General features: G+C 37.8%; 1 pseudogene; it reads left to right on the forward strand.

Annotated features, from left to right (window-relative positions):
* The first annotated feature begins 5,082 nt into the window (after positions 1-5,082).
* Positions 5,083-18,055, forward strand: LOC113279143 (annotated as a pseudogene).
* Positions 18,056-18,687: the final 632 nt, after the last annotated feature.

Raw genomic sequence — 18,687 nt, forward strand, 5'->3', positions numbered from 1 at the left:
ATGATAATCCAAAGGTCACTTGTGGTGAGCAAGACTTTGTTCACCCCAACGCAACTTGATTGTGTTGGAAGTGCATCCTCACCAAGGAAAGCCCCGCTTTGTATACGGTGAGGGAAGCACAAGAATTGGGGCACACATATTATGTTCAGTAAGGCGGTAGAATTCAATTGGATTCATCTAAAAAGGTATGTCTATAAACTTGAGCAAGATTTGTACTTTTATTTGCTTAGAATACTTATAATAATCTTGCTTATCGTTCATTTCTACCTAACTTGATCTGTGTTTAAGGTTCTTAAATGTTTAGGTTTGAAAATAATAGTTCGGGATGTTTGGACTACATGATACACATACCAAGTATGCATAACAACATTCAAAATCAAAATCCAGGGGTTTAAGTTTGCAAACCCGTATGCATACTTGATGTTGATATTCGGTAAACTTGTTTTGGCTGTAACTTCTTCGCCTGAACTCGGATTTACCTCATTCTTTTTGCATTCTCTTCCTTATTGAATTCCCTTCAAAATGGATATGAGAATTGTTGAATTTGGATGAGTTAATATTGGTCTTTGTCCCGTCGTCTCTTGTTTTTTAGTGTTTGCTCCGTTTCGTTGCACTTGTTCTATTCTCTTGGACTTGGGCACTGGGATTCTTGGAGAAATCCTATTCTAAGCTATTTTGTGGATGTTACAAGGAAGTTCGAGAATGGGTAGTAGTTCACATTGCTATATATTCTTGAGTATTCACAATCATCTCATGTGAACTATGGTGCATAGTCGTCAATGACTTTGTATGTTCTTCTCTGTTAAGGAAATATTTTTATACGCTTTTGGTAACCACTCTTGGTATAAATCCGTGCAAAAAAGATTGATTCTACCTTCTAAGGGCAAAGATTGTTATTGCAGTATTAATCTTTATGATTTTGTGATATTGCAATTGTTTATGGGATATGTATTGTTTGCATCCGTGAACTTGAAGGTCCCATATGTTGTCAAAAATAAAGTCGTTCATAAATTGGTATTCGTATTGATGAAAGGACGAATGGACTTTTAACAAATACAAAATTTATACCTATGCAGTCATTTATTTGATGGAAAATAGGGTAAAATCTTTTGTGTGACAAGGATAAAGTCTATTATGTCATTATGCATATAGTGATGGAAAAATATAATAGATCCTTGAATGTATTCCACAGTAATGATCATCACTGATCCATATCTTATGTATTACTGTGAGGCTCCGTAATGTGTCTTATGTCGAGCACGATACAACTAAGTTGATTATTTTGTGATTAACTTTGTAGGTTGTTCCGTAAGGTACTTTATGTTGAGCATCTTTGAACTAAATTAATCATCTTGGTTGGTTATTTAGTTATTTGCTCCGAAAGTCTTCTTTTGTCGAGCAAAACTATTGACAATTAAATTGGTTACCTTCGTCATTAGTTTGGTTGTTTGTATTCCAATTAGACTAATTATGGGTTCTCTTGTAATTAGTCTAGTTGAGTTTTCATATATTCCACAAGTTCTTGTATTGAGTATATGAACGACTACACTAACTATGTTCTATTGGTTGATGTAGTCATATATTCCGTAAGGTTTTCCTTATGTTGAGTATGTGAACGATTAAGTTAGTCATCTCCGTATGATTACCTTAGTCGTAGCTCCGTAAGTTTACTTATGTTGAGCATAATCAATTAAATTGATCACTTTTTTTGGTTTGATTTAGTTGTGTATTCCAATTAAATTAATCATGGGTTTACTTATGATTAATTTGATTGAGTTTTGAATTTTTGAAAATCATTTTCCTATGGTTTTTGGTGTCCAATTAAAAATCCTTCTTTTCTTTCGAAATTAAGGTCGCTCTTGTTGTCCTATCGGGAATGACATCAAATAGGGGAGAGTTATTTTGAACTTGTGCTTAATGGTAATATCTTGCGGGGTGTGCGGCTGTGGAATTTTATAGGGGTTATCTTGTATCTTAAAACTCCTTGATGAATGCATTTAGCTTCGGCTTTATGATTGCATCTAAATTAAGTTGGTATGTATTTTTCTCTTTTAGTCTATGAAACGTCTCTTCTCGGAAATTTCATTAGGAACCCGTTCTTGTACCTTTGCCAATTTTATTGAAAAAAATGGGGAGAATTAATGTGTAGTTCTACTACATATACATATGATTTTCTGATCATTGTGTAAGGGGAAGTGGTTTCCATGTGAGATGGAGTATTGACTAAGGGGGAATGATACATATCACCGTAGTATTATTGTTAAAGTCGTGATGCAATTGGACTTTGATGTTACATAATAATATTATGTCACTGTATAATAATGATCGAGAATCTCGATTTCTCTCATTGTTATAGCTACGTATCTTCAACAACTGTGATGCTAAACGTACAACCTTTGGGATCATTGGAGTACTTGGAAGGACGAAGATTTCAGGGAACGTTGAAGATTAGACTATGGAATAGGAGCCACTAAAGTTTATCTTTTTTGTATTCCATATGTATTAATAGTTTTGTCACTAAAATTGACAAAGGGGGAGATTGTTAGAGCATAGCTCGGTCGACCTCGCATGCAAAAATGACAAAGGGGGAGATTGCTAGAGCATAGCTCGGTCGACCTCGCATGCGTTGCTATCTCAAGCATGTTTGTCAATGTTAGTGATCAAAACTGTGAGTCTTGATTTCTAGTCTACATAGCTAAGTCTCGGACTAGGATAGAAAAGTGTAGTTGATCTCAAGGACTTCATGACGATTCATCATACAACGACGAAGATCTACTCAAGGAACCGTGGAACTTCATCAACAAAAAGGTATGTGGAGACTTGAACTTATCTATCACTCAAAAGTCTATCTCTTCTATCTCCTACTTCTTATGAGACAAAAGTCGTATGCTATATAGACAGGATCACACATATTTGATATTTCGAGCCGAGTATATCTCGCCTATCTATATCTCGAAATCATGTGTTGGTAAAGCGTTTCGCTTTGATCGGGTTTATCTTCACCTAATGACGAAAGTCATAATGTTTCAATCACTTTGAAAATCGCTTTGACGAGAAATAGTTTAACTACTATATAATGTCCTCTAAGAATGTTTCAATGGTTGGAATGAGAGTTTAGGTCTATATAACCAATGATGGATATAAGAATTGTGTGGAAACACATATGTGTATAAGTCCTATTCCTTAATCCGAAGTTTGCGAACTTTGTTGATTGAGAGAAACCGGAGGAATTGGCTTTGCCAAGTCCGCGAACTGACGGAAGTTCTCTTGCCGAGAATTTCTGCTGGGATTTTCCAAAAACTCGTTTGCGTGTTTAGTCCGCGAACTCAGTCCGCGAACCTAGTCCGTGAACTGGCGGAAGTCTCCTTGCCGAGATTTTCTGCTGAGTTTGGAAAACTCTGCCGGTTGTCTTAAGTCCGCGAACTTGTTTGCGTACTTGAGTGGGTTATGATCTAAAGATGTGCACATGAAACTTAAATTACTAAGGAATACAGTATGCAAACCGTGACTATAAAGTTCATGAGTCGATTCAATCGAATCGAATCGAATCATCTTTGTTTTAATTGTGTCTTGTGTAGTTACATAAGATCTCATAGCAATTGAACAACTCTCTAACTAGTTCATTTGAGTCAATTGAACTAGTTATGGTGAAGAAGAACAAGGTTAATATGAAATGCTCATATGGTTGACCTTTTGGGTTACTATGTTGAACCAACATACACGTACACGTTTGGGCACGGTTTTCACAAACCCAGTAAATGTATATCTCAAGTGTGTGTGACAAGCTAAGTTTTCGATCTAACGGTTGAGAAATATTAGCTTGAATCTAAATCAGGTTTTCATCTAACGGTGAATATTGATTGCTTTGTAACTAAGGCAAAACCCTGATTTGAAGACTATATATAGGAGACATCTAGCATTGGGCAAAACTAATCCCCACACGTCTGTGTGATACTAGTGCGCTCGCTAGAGTCGATTCTCCTCTAAACTTTGGTTTTATTCTCTAATATCAGGTTAACGACTTAAAGACTTCATTGGGATTGTGAAGCCAGACCGATACTACTTTTATCGTAGTTGTGTGATCTGATCTTGCATCTTCTATCGTACAAGTACAATCTTTGATTGGCTTGAGATCGTGAGAGTTCTCCGATAGGCAAGATAAAGAAGTCACAAACATCTTCGTCTCACTGTTTGTGATTCCTCGACGTCCTCTTGTGTATTCAAGTAAGTATGTTGAGAGGTGATTGATTAATCTAGGATGTTCTTCGGGAATATAAGACCGGATTATCAATTGGTTCATGTTCACCTTGATTTCATATCTTAAGACGGAACAAAAACCTAGGATTTTTCTGTGGGAGACAGATTTATCCTTTGATAGACTTTTCTGTGTGAGACAGATTTGTTTATTATCAAGTCTGCGATTTTGGGTTGCAGCAACTCTTGGTTGTGGGTGAGATCATCTAAAGGAATCAAGTGCGCAGTATCCTGCTTGGATCAGAGGCGTATGAGTACAACTCTACCTTGAATTAGTGGGAGACTGATTGGGGTCAACTATAGTCCAGTCTGAAGTTATCTTGGAGTAGGCTAGTGTCTATAGCAGCTTAGTACAGTGTGTATTCAATCTGGACTAGGTCCCGGGATTTTTCTGCATTTGCGGTTTCCTCGTTAACAAAATATCTGGTGTCTGTGTTATTTCATTTTACGCATTATATTGTTTATCTTTATAATTGAAATAATACAGGTTGTGCGTTAAAGGTTAGTCGATTGGAGATCCGACCTTGTGGTTGTCGATTTCATTGATTAACACTTGGATATTGGTCCTTGGTACCGTCCAAGTTATTCCCTGTATTTGATAAAGACTCGCTATTGTTTTTAGCTTGAGTAAAAATCAAATCAAGAGAGAGATATTAATTCCTTGAGATACTTTTATCTAGATTGAGTCTGACTATCTAGTTGATTCTCTAGCAAAGTATTTCGGAGTTAGTCCATACAGATTTCTAAGCGAAATATTGGATGGTGTTGTTAGACCCCCGCTTTTTCACATATTACAATGGACCGTTGTGCCACCCTAAGGGATACGTTATGGATGATCCTCGACGTGTGATGCGGCAACTTGGATATAAACAACAAACTATGTTAACGCAATTATTGATGGAAAGGTACATGGTTCTCTATAAATAGTGCTTTTCATCTGCTTTAAGGTTGAAGGTAGAGTATGTTCCAACTCCAGAACCATCACATTGGAGGGATAGGGAACGTAATCGTTTGGTAGAAATCACTAAATGGGAGATGGCGAAAAACGGTGATGAAGCTGATCCTGATTACGTGACGACTTACATGGAATACTCACATCCTTTTGTTGTGTGCACGGATAACGTTGAAAAACCCCAGAAAAACCCTCCCGTTCCAAATCCCACAGATGCACCACCTACAATTTCCGGATTTCAGAAGACCGTACTATTACTAGTAAGTATTGTTAATTGCCTAGTCGTTTAATGTATACATAATCTTATATTAGTATACATATGTGTTGGATGTATAAAACTAGCGGCGTCGGCTTGGAAAGTTGAGGAAGATGTTTAGTTTCAAGAACGAGAAAGGAGAGGTGCTATCCCCTGAAGAAATGAAGGAAGTCGAGGAAAAGCTTGATAAAATGGAAGATCCAAGTGCAAAAGCTCTGTTCGGAAAAACGAGAAAGGTGGTCACCGAGAAGCAAAGGACCAAGTGATAGAAGATTCGTATTTGTGTTTATTCATTTGTGGTTGTTAGGTTTTGAACAATTTCGAACTTGTTTTTGTTTGGAACTCATGATAAACTCTTTAGTTGTTTGGTTTACATTTGGTTTGTGGTAGCTGGATTAAGAACATTTAAGCACAGTTCAGTTGTTTGGTTTATATTGAACATGTTTAGATTTTTAGAAAAAAGTTTTTTTTTTCTAAGTTTTCTTTACACAATTGGATATACGCCGGCATTGAAATGTTTATATATGGCAACGCCGGCACTTTTCCCGGCGTTGTTAAGTCATTACAATTCCATGCCAAAAGTAATGCTGGCATGGAAATATTTTCTAAAATTATGTCGTTAAATATGGATGAAAGTCACACAATTTCTGTATAAAATTTGGACTCTTCCGGCATAAAACTACTTATTGAACCCATACCGGAAATCTGATTTCTTAAACATGGTGAATTTTTGCAGAATATCGGCATGGTAAATAATATATCTGTCCATGCCAGCGTTCTGTGCATCCTACATAAATTTAGGTTTTCAGTATGCCACCATTGGTTTAGATAAAACTAGTATGATTATAGATAAGTTACGAATGCTCTTTTTATTTTATTCCTAGATAATCTATTACATTAGATTCGAAACTTTAAATTAAAACTTACTAAAAACATGCGAATGGAGTACATTTGGTTTAAGATGATTTTTTATTTAGTATCCCTTTTCAACAATTAGTTCACCTTTAAGCCTTTCGTGAATATCTTCAAAGACATCGCCTGGAAGCTCCGTGTCAAGGATCATCTTCTCTTTTAACATATTCTTTTCCCTTCATATAACACACATCACACCCATCAATAGGCTTGAATTGGTCCTTGTGTTTTTCTCTTACTTCTGATAGTGCAACAACTTTGTCTAACCATTGAAAGTCATCGCATTTTGGGTGATTCAAACACCTTATAAACATTCTTACATCCTCAGTTTTTGCAACCAAAAACCGGCGTGTCCCATCACAATTTCTGCACTTCGAATAAATACGGATAGTCCATGGATAAATGAGAAGGTGACTTGCAAATTTGAAAGCTGCAATGATGACTCTGTAGGAGAAGATTTTATTAGTGATACGTCATAATAGAGAAGATTTTAACTGTCGGTATAGTATTAGTAATGCGACGTCTACTTACCTTGCAAGTAGATCTTGATTTGAAAATAGAGCTTGATGATGAATCACCCATCGCATGTAAAGCTTGAACCATGCTTGCTTGATCTTTTGTTTTACGCTTGAGTTCGTGAGAGAAGGATTTTTGTTATTTGGTGGGTACTTTCAGTATATTTTTCCTAAGGGAATGGAGGGGTATTATATAGAATGAAACTTCAACGGTCACACTTTTTAAAAAAACTAGCAGTTACTTTTTGAATTTCCTCTATGCCGGCATAGACGCATTTATATTACCTATGTCATTTTTGATTCCGACGTTGTATTTGGTATACAAACGATACCCGGTAACAAACCTCGGTTGACCGCTATGAGAGTGGATTTGGACGAGTTCGCTCACCAGATGTTGTGTTAGACCTATATAGGAATGACAGAGGAGTTCACTTTGCAAGGCGTGACACGACCGTTGTTTCATCCAAAAGGATTTGTTATGCACAACCTTCGCCGTGTAATGCGAAAACTTGGGTACAAGCAGAAAAGTCTTACGGATACATCTTATCAGAAATTCTCTCATAACTTTCCTTAATGCCAAGCAAATGAGAAGCATACTCTGGTAGTTTTCAGCCCAAAACCCCTTCTTGTACATTGAAGGGAAATGAAAGAACGAAAATTTGTGCTGGATAGGGTTGGTTGGGAGTTGGCGGAAAACGGTTATGAGGTCGAACCAAACTTCCTCAGAGGTCATTAAAAGTACTCACATCCTTATGTTGTACGCCCGGATTCCATTGAAGTCTCTCTACAAGCAAAACCTCCCTATATAACTTCGACTGAACCTACTTCAAAAAATCCTTACGTTGTTGGTACGTACTTCTTGTTCACTTCTTATTATTTTAATTTATATATATGAACTTACATAAGTGTACATACTAAGGACATATTGAAAAGCCTAAGCGGCTACGCAAATTGGGAAAGTTGTTTAGTTGCAAGAACAAGAAAAGAGATGTGCTGACCGAGGAAGAAATGAAGGAAGTCGAGGAACAAACAGACAAAATTGAAGATCCAGAGGCAAAGGACTTGTGGGCGAAAGGAAGAAGAGGGTATACAAGAATCCAAAGACCGAGTGATCGAAGATGTTTATTAATGTTTCTTTTATGGAATCAGTTGGGTCTTGATGCGTGTCTTGTTAAACTTTTAACTTTGTTTGGTTTATGTTTGATTTATTTCTGGTTTGGAACATCTTAACTCTGGATATGGTTAGTTAAAAAATCTAGTGTTGTTATTTGATTTAAATATGTGTCAAATTACTTCTCTAACGACATATATTTGTTACTAAATTTAATGCCGGCATCCAAAACCGGTATGGAAAAGTTTTTACAATCAATGCCAGTACTCTGAATTTTTTCAAAACACGGAAAATTTAGAGTTTCAGAATTGAACTGTTTTTTAGTAACCATGCCATTAATATGCATTTTCCAGACCCAGATATCTTTGCAGTGTTCCGGCATAGTTATTCAATTAATTATAGTGCCGGCATATTTACTGATTTCTCTGCATATGTTTTCCGCATTTCCGGAAATGTAACAAAAGTTTAATTCTACGCTGGGATTTGTTCCCAACAATATTGTAATATTAGAACTTAAGCATCCCGGCATTGGCAAGTTCATAGAAATATCAAAATATCATTTAATGATTACAATTCAAACTTCCAAAAAAAAATGTTGGATTAGTGAACCACATATATCCAAATTACTCATCATCGCTTCCACACATATGAACTTGTATCTTCACTTGGTTTATTGATAGGTCCAAAGCATCACAAAGTTGGTGATTCTCCTCATACAATTTCATCCATTCCTTCGAGTGATTGTGGAATATATTCTTTTGTTTTTAGTCATTGCACAAACCAGTGGAAATGGACAATTTTCCTTGAGTTTCAGAATAATGAAATGATTCCCATTCACGAACGCCTTCATAAGAGATCCTTCGCACTTTTCCCACTTTGGTGTATATGTTGCTTGTACGGTGGGGGAAAAATAATGAACAACACAATTAAATATATCCATCACTAGATGCTCACAAACCGACATTCTTATCCAATATTGAGTAGGAAGGAACTTCATTTTTTTCTTGGGCCCTAACACCCGAGCATACAAACTATCAAACCCTTCTACATCATCAACCAATTGTTCATAAAAGCTCTTCTTATTGAGAAGTTGAGCGGCCATCCTCGTTCTAGCATATCGGCATGGTGTCATCCCTATATTAACCGTTGATTCAAAGATTCCTAATTGTTCGGTCACGGCATGATAACCACAATTTCCATCTCCATCGACATCGTCCGTATATACACTATACTCATGAATAATCTTCGATACTTGCCCTATATAAAACTCTATTTCTGTATGGTAATATCTATAAGCACATCTGTTTTTGGATCCTTATACATCTTCATATTACCAGCATGTAGCTTTATTATCTCCAATCCATCCTCTTCAAACTCTAAACTTTCAATTGGTTGAATATGTGATGGGATTCCATACTTTCTTGGCATACCCATTCGCTTTGGGACCGAAACTACATCAACTTTGGTTGTGCCTACGGAGTTTTCACCATATTGTTGTTCACTAGATATGGGTTGCTTCCCTTTGCTATCACTTATCTTTGGTATGGCTTCGGCATTTTCACCTTGTTGTGCTTGGCTTGGTGTAGGTTACTTATTCGGCCTTCCCTTTTTGTTTGCAACCGTCGCTCCATCAACAATGGGTATGGCTTCGGAATGCTCGCCTTGTTGTTCTTCGTCACTTGATGTTGGTACCTTCGTCGGACTACCCCTTTTCTTTAGAACCTCCGCTACATCAACTCTAGGTGTTGCAGCCGCATCGTCGGCTTGTTTTTCTTGTTCACTTGATGCGGGTACCTTCTTCGGCCTACCCCTTTTCTTTGGAACCTCCGCTCCATCAACTCTAGGTGTGGAATCCGCATTGTCGACTTGTTGTTCTTGTTCACTCGATGTGGGTACCTTCTTCGGCTTACCCCTTTTCTTTGAAACCGACACTTCATCGACTTTTGATGTGGATACAAAATCTGTCGTTTGTTATTGACTTGATAGCAGTTCCTTCCTCGACTTACCCCTTTTGTTTTGAACCAGCGCTTCCGCGAACCTTGCTTCCGAAATCTCACATGTGGTTGGATCTCGTTTCTTACTTGCCTCGAGTTCACATTCACGTTGACTCATTTGTTTCAATTTTTTTCTTTATCTTCTCCTTGCCGTTTTGGTTTGTGGTCTACCGCGGGAGCATTTCCCTTTATTAGTTCATCCATTTGTGCTTTCCATGGGAGAGTAATTAGCCTTAATTGGCTCAACAAGACTTGTCGGCTAGACGAGTTTCCACGTGAGTAAGCGTCGAGGAATTCCTTTGCTTCGTTCGTATCCCATGGTGATTATCTGGGAGCTTCTGTAGGGGGGAGGGGTGAAAGATAGTTTCTTCCAAAATGTATCGATAACCTCAATAGGTATCACTTCTTCATACTTCACAAGCATATGACGACACAGAAGCCCCAACGAAGACATGTCGGACAAATACACATATCACCCGGTTTGCCGTAATTTATCATTTGTTTCATCATATGTTTTATTTCCCACTGAGACATATTGAATTCTATTCATCAGAGAAACTTACCATATTGAAGATATTGAGTCATCCTTTCCATTGAGCTTTTCTCAAAAGCCTTCTTGATCCTATCGATATCACTCTTGAAGTATTTATCCATTTCCATGGTGACCGTAACCACGTCTACATGGTTTGACTCGAGGAGATATTTAAATCTCCCATGAGCGGACTCCGCTATACTAGTTGCTTCATTCCCGTAGTGTTTATACCGGTTTGTCCATGCACACACAAATTTTTCCTTGTACTTATCCAACCATTGCCTCCGACAATACGAGACGACACTTGGATACTCTTCGTTCTAATTGGCAATAAAGTTGTTCAAATTCATTTCGTACGTATCCTCGGTAAGAGACCAATACACTTTTTCCCAATCTTGTAGAAATTCCAACCACTTTTTATGATTTTCATGGTGTTCATTGTCCACTCACTCTTTAATGTTTTTTTCCCTTATTCTTCTTCTTCGGGTGATAGTTTCTTCATGCGAGCTTCTTCCTCAAGTTGAACAATTATTGTCTTCTTAATATCTGCCTTTATGGGTTCAAACAAGGCATGGCAAGATTTTATCACATTTTTACATATATGATGTACATAAGAAATTTTGTGCATCCGGGAAGACGTCGGATATTGCATTCATTATTGAGTCATCATTATCGGTTACGATGACCCTCAGAATATGATTTTCCCAGAGTAATTTCAATTGTCGTAATGCCCAATTACAATTATAATCCATCTCGTTTTACATTAAACACCAAACCAATATGAATGATACCTTGTCCGATATTTGCCCCACAATGAACAACGACATATTGTATTTGTTTGTCTTGTAGGTGGAATCCATCATAAGAACACCAAAGCATGTATGAGCCAATTTTGTAATCAAAGAATGCGAAATGAATATTTGAAGGAGCTTGATTTCTGGCCCTCTTTTAATGATATGCGTGTAGTTGTGATCAAATACTATCTTCTAAAATTCTTGCATAACCCTCTTACCTTCCCATTCCACCCTTTTAATAGTTGCTTGTGCACTATAAATTGTACTTAGAGAAGAAACGTTCGTCGAATCTTTTTCCTTTAAGCCTCTGAGAATTTGTCTTGGTTTAATACATGCTTTGGTCAAACTCTTCACATCCTCCATTTCATGAGGTTTTAGCTTTGCAACTAATGAGTGTCTTACAAAAGTTTCTGGGTCCTCGTGGTTATGGCGGCCGAACCACAACGCACATTTCCATTCCTTTTCTCTTAAATTGAATACAAGCTTAAAGGGGCAATTATCCTTCCTCGTATGAGTCTTGTATACCCTATTAGTCTTCTTTGGATATACATAACCCTTTCTCTTGTGGCTATTCTTCTCCTTGTACGACCCACTTCTCTCGCAAGCCATCTAGAAACGAATATTTGGACCTTGGGTATTCCTCACTAGCACACACATGTTCTTACTAGCCGTCTCTTTAGCCCGATCAATTGCTTCCTGTTTAGGTGTTATTCTCTACATAAGGACAACCACGAGAGATTATAAGGTTCGTTATAAGCAATCCCCAAGTAAAGTTCAAAATACTAGGTGAAAAGTATTCTTTGGTAACATACCATAGGAAGTTTATAGTATTCCGATGTATCCCGACCAAGCGGTCTTGCATTTGTTGGATCGATATATGTCATAATCTAAGGAACGAATTAAAAGAAAAATAAATTAGTTAAAAAAAACTTTGCTGGACCACAGTTCCGGCATGTTCGAACTGAACCGACAATGGGGACCAAATTTGAAACACTTCCAGAATATTAATTTCATTGGAAATCAACGCCGAAAACTTGTGTACCGGCATGCTCATTGACTAAGGTTCAATGCCGGTACAATTTGCCGGTGTGGTTGATAATTAATCAACCATGCCGATATTGAACTTTCGAAGTAATTGATTCCTGCATGTTTTTTCTTGAGGTATCAACATAGTAAGTTTAGTATTAGACCATGTCAGTAGCTTATTGCTTGGAAAAATTTGTGGTAGGTAAAAAGTAACTTTTCTACTGGCATGGTGTTTTTGGTTGAAGACAATGCCGGCATATATTTCAAAATAGGGGTTATTATTGGCCTACATGACTGTAGTATGAATACCATGCAGGTATGGGTGATGCCGGCATTGTATTCATACTACGGACATGCCGACACCGAGCTCTTTCAGCTGCATAAATGGTGAATTCAAAGACAAAAATCAAAAATTCAACACATTACCATTTGTACCTGAGTATTGGGAGTGATTGTATGTTGAGGTTACTTTCTTGGGTTGGTTCTTCACGAAACACTTCATGCTCATAAAAATCATGATCTAAGGGTGTTGGTTCCACAAAAAATTGTAATTGTGAATCGTTATCATTTGCCGAAGATTCAAGATATGCTCCTTGTTGTAGTTGAGCTAAATATTCAGCAATAATTATCTCTTCACCATCATCCACCATTTTCATCAAAAACCTTTCTCTCAAAATTTTCCCTTCTTTTACTCTCACCTCACCCAAATCATAATACATCAATCATTTAACAAATAATCTTATAAATTTTCTTAATATAATTAACAACTAAACCTGATTTATGAGGGGTATATTAGGAACTAGTTAAAATACATGGATAAAGGGTGACTCTAATTTGCTATTTAAATCCCATTTTTGTCTTTTTCCTATATCCTCAATTAATAAAGTAACCTGTTATAGGGGCTTAAGAAACCATTAGAGGGGTTGAACCATGATAATAATGTGTAGTTAGTTGGTTAGGGCCGGGGTGACCTTTCATCAATTAAACCTAAAAAAGAAAAAAAAACTCTTTACTTCTAATCATCAACAACAACCAAAAATCAATCATCATCAACAATTCAACAATCAATCATCATCACCAACAATTCAACAATTACCCAAAATCAATCATCATCATCAACAACAATTCAAAATCATTATCAATAACCCTTACATCAATCAAACCTAAAAAAGAAAAGAAAAACAAACTTTATTCTCTAATTCTAATCAGCGACCCAAAATCAATGTATTGCAAATGAGATTTAAGTGTGTTATTTTTTCTCAATCAAACTCGAAAAAAACAATTTCAGAACCAGTTACGGTTGGCTTTTGAAACACCGTAACTAGTTACAGTTGGCTATTTAGTTTTCAGAAGCCAACTGTAACTAGTTACAGTTGGATTCAGTGAGTTACGGTTGGTTCTGAAAAACCAAATATATCATTTACGGTTGGATTTAATGAGTTACAGTTGGTTTCGAAAAACCAAAAACATGAATTACGGTTGGATGGAATGAGTTACGGTTGGCTTCAGAAAGAAAAAAAACGTAACTTTTCACAGTTTGGATGAGGGGCTTTTAAATTTATTTACTAGTGACCCTATGTTGTCTTATTATAGTAACCCCTCTGATAGATTCACCAGCCCCTATACAGATTACTTAATAAAAGTCTCCCCAATTCAGCTTTTCTTGTGGAAAACTATAAATGAAGGTTTGCCAACCTTGTCTATGCTACATCACATCAACCTCTCCACTTCCAACCTTTGGCCCCTATGCAATTTCGATCCAGAAATAGCTCAACACATGCTTATCCATTGCCCCGTAGCTATGTCCACTTGGACCAGCCTTTCTAACCGCATATCAACAAACCAATCCCAAGGTAACAACCAACCAATTACCTTAAACCCTCAAACAACAATTTCACAAATACTACAAACACAGGGCAATACCTCTTTTGTCACTTCATGTTGTTTTCTATTATGGTCACTATGGACATCAAGAAATGAACTCGTGTTCAATCATGAGCAATCCACTCATACAGACATCCTGGCAAGATCATTAGCAGAACAACAAGAATTTGAATGGGCAAAGAAGATTTCCCCACCAGTTCTCCCAGGGGAACCTCCTTCCATAATTACAACAAACATAACCAAGAAGAATACAACCATTCAGATAGGTTGGTGCCATCCAGCAACATATTGGATTAAAGTGAACACAGATGGGGCAGCTAGAGGCCACCCGGGTATGGCTGGAGTAGGATTCATTTGCAGAGATTCAAACGCGCAAACGATAATGGCTCTTGCACAACCTCTCGGAGTAAGCACGACGCTCACAACATAGACATGGAAACAGTGCTAGCAACCAGAACCGCGACTGAAAGAAGATGGACTAAAGTGTTATTTGAGACGGACACAAAGAATCTCATGCACTTCATTAAAACTCCAACGAAATCCCCTTGGTATATTTCAGAAATTATCGCAGAAACTGCACACCGAAAGAGTCAAATTCCTTTTTGCTATTCAACACAATTATAGGGAAAGAAACCAAGCAGCAGACGGTCTAGCAAACTATGCGGCAGATGGTAGCCAATCCGGAAACTACTCAACAACAATATGGGACCAGACGAACCCAGCTTTTATTAATCAAATTCTGTTAAGCGATTCCAGGGGAGTCACCTTCCCACGTGTAATAACTATTTAGTTGCTTTTCTAATATATGCATGCTTCAAAAAAAATAAAAAAAAAATCTAGTTAATTGATTTACTGATTTTTCCTTTAAAATTTTTCAAACTAGTGACAAAACCCCTAGGTGAACAAACTAGTGATAAGAAAAACCGGTCATATTATTTCTACCAAATAAAAACCGTTTCAAATAAAACTGGGACAAAAACCCCAAACCAAATAATAATGTGTAAATTTAATTTTTGTTACTTTAAAAAAAGACAAACATGCCCTTGACCTTTTCTTCTTCTTCTTCTTCTCTGATTTCTTTTTTCTTCTTTCTTCCGTCTCCTTCTCCCACCACCACCGTCTTCTTTCTTACGCCCAGAAAAGACGAACAACGAGCCTGCTGAGGTGTATTGTTTTGTATCCCCACAAATATCTCCAATCGGGTTTCATTTTACTCTTTAGAAATTTTCTCCCAGCTTTTCAAAACCCCATGGAATCCTGCAAAATCATCTCTTCATCTCCAATTCTGAAGCTCCGACTCCCGGAATTTCCAACTACAACTAAACACAAATCCCTGGTTCGTTAATCCTTCGTCTCTCTTAATCCACTTTCTGGAAAATTTTTTTGTTACTTATTTCAATTTCTTCTTCTTACAGTTCCTCTATTTGAAATTTCTCTGTTTTTTATTTACAAAAATTAAACCGGCAAAATTACAACATACGACGTCATCAAATCATCACCAGAGCTTCTTCTTCTTTTGGGTCTGATGAAAAATCTATTTAATAGAATAGATTGAGAGAAACACCCTCCTTCGTGTGAAATTCTAGGGCTTCCTTTCTGAAGAAGAATTAGGGTTTCACCCACAATCATAAAATCGATCGATTATTCTGAACATTCAACGTGTTTGAAATTCTTGGTATGTTTTTAATTTTCAAGGATCTGTTGATTTTGGGAAAAATTTCAAGATCTGTTGAATTCTGTAATTTTTTTTAAATTTTTTTTTCATTTTTATTGATGGGTTCTTCTTTTTGTTGTTGATGCTGATTATTTAGATTAAAGATGTTTGGAAGATTTGAAGAATGCTTACAGAAAGGCTGCCATTAAGAATCATCCTGATAAGGGTGGAGATCCAGAAAAGGTATTGTGTTTTTTCTATTAGATTATTCCTGATCTAGTAGGGAATCAGTAACTTTGTTAATTAATGTAGATATAATTAAGAATTTCTCTTGGTTTTCCATTTCGAACGTATAGAGGTTGCAAAGGTCAGACCCTGTGTATGTTTTGTTTACTCGATTCTGTTGGTCGTGTCTATGCCCTTCATTTCAGACTATTATTTGGTCTGGGCAACTGAATTTTGAGATAGCTAGTAGATGCTTGAATGATTTAGGATGCGGGGTTTTTCCTGGTTGGTTTGTTGATTTGTGTATGTTTTAATTTGCTCTCTGGGGCAGTCAAAAAGGGGTGTTTATTGAGCATTGTAATATTTCTCTCAATGCAGTTCAAGGAGTTGGCCCAGGCTTATGAGGTTTTGAGTGATCCAGAGAAACGTGAAATTTATGATCAGTATGGTGAGGATGCGCTCAAGGAAGGAATGGGAGGAGGTGGTGGTGGCCACGACCCCTTTGACATCTTATCATCTTTCTTTGGAGGAGGAAGCCCATTTGGAGGTAGGTGGAGATATCATTTTCTAATGGGTTAATGTTTTTACTAAATTTATTTATGAAAGTGAAAGGTATTCATGATGTTTAGAATTTGTTTACCGTTAGGTGGTGGCAGCAGCAGAGGAAGGAGGCAGAGGAGGGGAGAAGATGTTATGCATTCTCTTAGGTGTCGCTGGAGGATCTTTACAGTGGAACATCAAAGAAATTGTCCCTCTCTCGCAATGCCATCTGCTCCAAGTGCACTGGGTAAGTTTTATTAGACTGGTGCTTTCCATTGCTAGTTTAAGGATACTTTTCTTAGTTGGCTTCTGTCTGCTGTAATCTTATTCTTTACTCTTTTGTATTCCAGAAAGGGTTCAAAATCTGTTGCTTCAATGAAATGTTCTGGTTGCCAAGGTTCTGGCATGAAAGTTTCTATCAGGCACCTAGGTCCCTCTATGATCCAGCATATGCAACATCCTTGTAATGAGTGTAAGGGTACTGGAGAGACCATCAGCGATAAGGATCGCTTCCCTCAATGCAAAGGTGAGAAGGTTGTCCAGGAGAAGAAGGTGTTGGAAGTGCATGTTGAGAAGGGAATGCAGAATGGACAGAAGATTACCTTCCCTGGAGAGGCCGATGAAGCGGTACACAGTAGACTGTTTACTGGGATGTGTTAGCTTTTGTGTTTGGCTTTACAAATTTACTGATTATGTCTTCTTTCGTGTTGCAGTCAGAAACTGTCACTGGGGATATAGTTTTTGTCTTGGCTCAGAAAGATCATCCCAAGTTTAAGCGAAAGGGTGATGATTTGTTTGTGGAGAACACATTGTCCCTGACTGAAGCCCTCTGTGGATTTGTTTGTGTATAGTCAGTAACATATGAATTGGTATGAAGTAAAGCAAATAGGCTAAGCATCATGGGCATGGGTACACAATTTACACTCACGATGGAGTGATGGGAAATAGCTAGTTACTTACTTAGAGTAATCCCGAAATAAAGAAAAATATAGAAAGATAATCTTATTATGTTAACCTAGGAGAGGGTGGTTCCACGAAGAAAGATTTGTGTTTATGTCTCCTTTAGTTATAATTAGCTCGTTAATTGCTAGACTTCGGTCGTAAAGAAGGAACATTTTTATTTTTGAAAGACATGGTGGAAGGTTGGTTGTTCTTGTTGGTGAATGAGTATGTTGCACCGGTCTAAGGAACAAAGTCATGTTCATGTTTAAGATTTAGTTATGATGATTTAGGAGCTAAATATGTAACATATTGATTTTTGATGTAGCATAGAGCATGGATCTGTGTTGCTGTGTTGTTGCTGTCTTGGCTAGGGCTACAAGGATGAGAAGAAGATGGTCAATGAAGCAGATGGTGCTGCTGTGGATAGACGAAGGATGAAAGTAGAGCTGAGTTATAGCAGATGATGCTGTAAACTAGAGAAGAAATGAAGCTTAAATGAAGTGCAACTACTGATGAATTCTGATGAAACCAATTATGGTTTCATCTTATTTATGATGAAACCATAATCGGTTTCATCGTATTTATGATGAAACCAAAATTGGTTTTATCTAATTTTTGGTCAGTGGTGGTGGTGGTCGTCGGCGGGTGTTGGCGATGTTGCTGGTTTTAGTCGGTGGTGGTCGGCGGTGGTCGACAATGGTGGTGTTGATAATATGTGTTGTAGCATAGAGCATGGATCTGTGTTGTTGTGATGTTGCTATATCCAAGAGAACTGCAACATAAGATCCTTGTTGAATTTTTCTTGTAGTTGAATTCTGATGAAACCAATTAGGGTTTCATCTTATTTTATGATGAAACCAAAATCGATTTCATCTAAATTTTGGTCGGAGGCGGCGGTGGTGGTCGGTGGTGGCGGTGGTGGTCAGAGGCGGCGGTGGTGGTCGGCGGCGGCGGTGACGGTCGGAGGTGGTCGGTGGCGGCAGCGGCGGTGGTGGTCGGTGGCGGTCGGAGGTGGCGGCGGCGGTGGAGGTGGCGGCGGCGGTCGGAGGTGGTGGCGGCGGTCGGAGGTGGTGGCGGCGGTGGTGGTCGGTGGCGG

The sequence above is a fragment of the Papaver somniferum genome, chromosome 5 (genome assembly GCF_003573695.1).
Source record: "Papaver somniferum cultivar HN1 chromosome 5, ASM357369v1, whole genome shotgun sequence".
In the NCBI taxonomy this organism is placed as follows: Eukaryota; Viridiplantae; Streptophyta; class Magnoliopsida; order Ranunculales; family Papaveraceae; genus Papaver; species Papaver somniferum.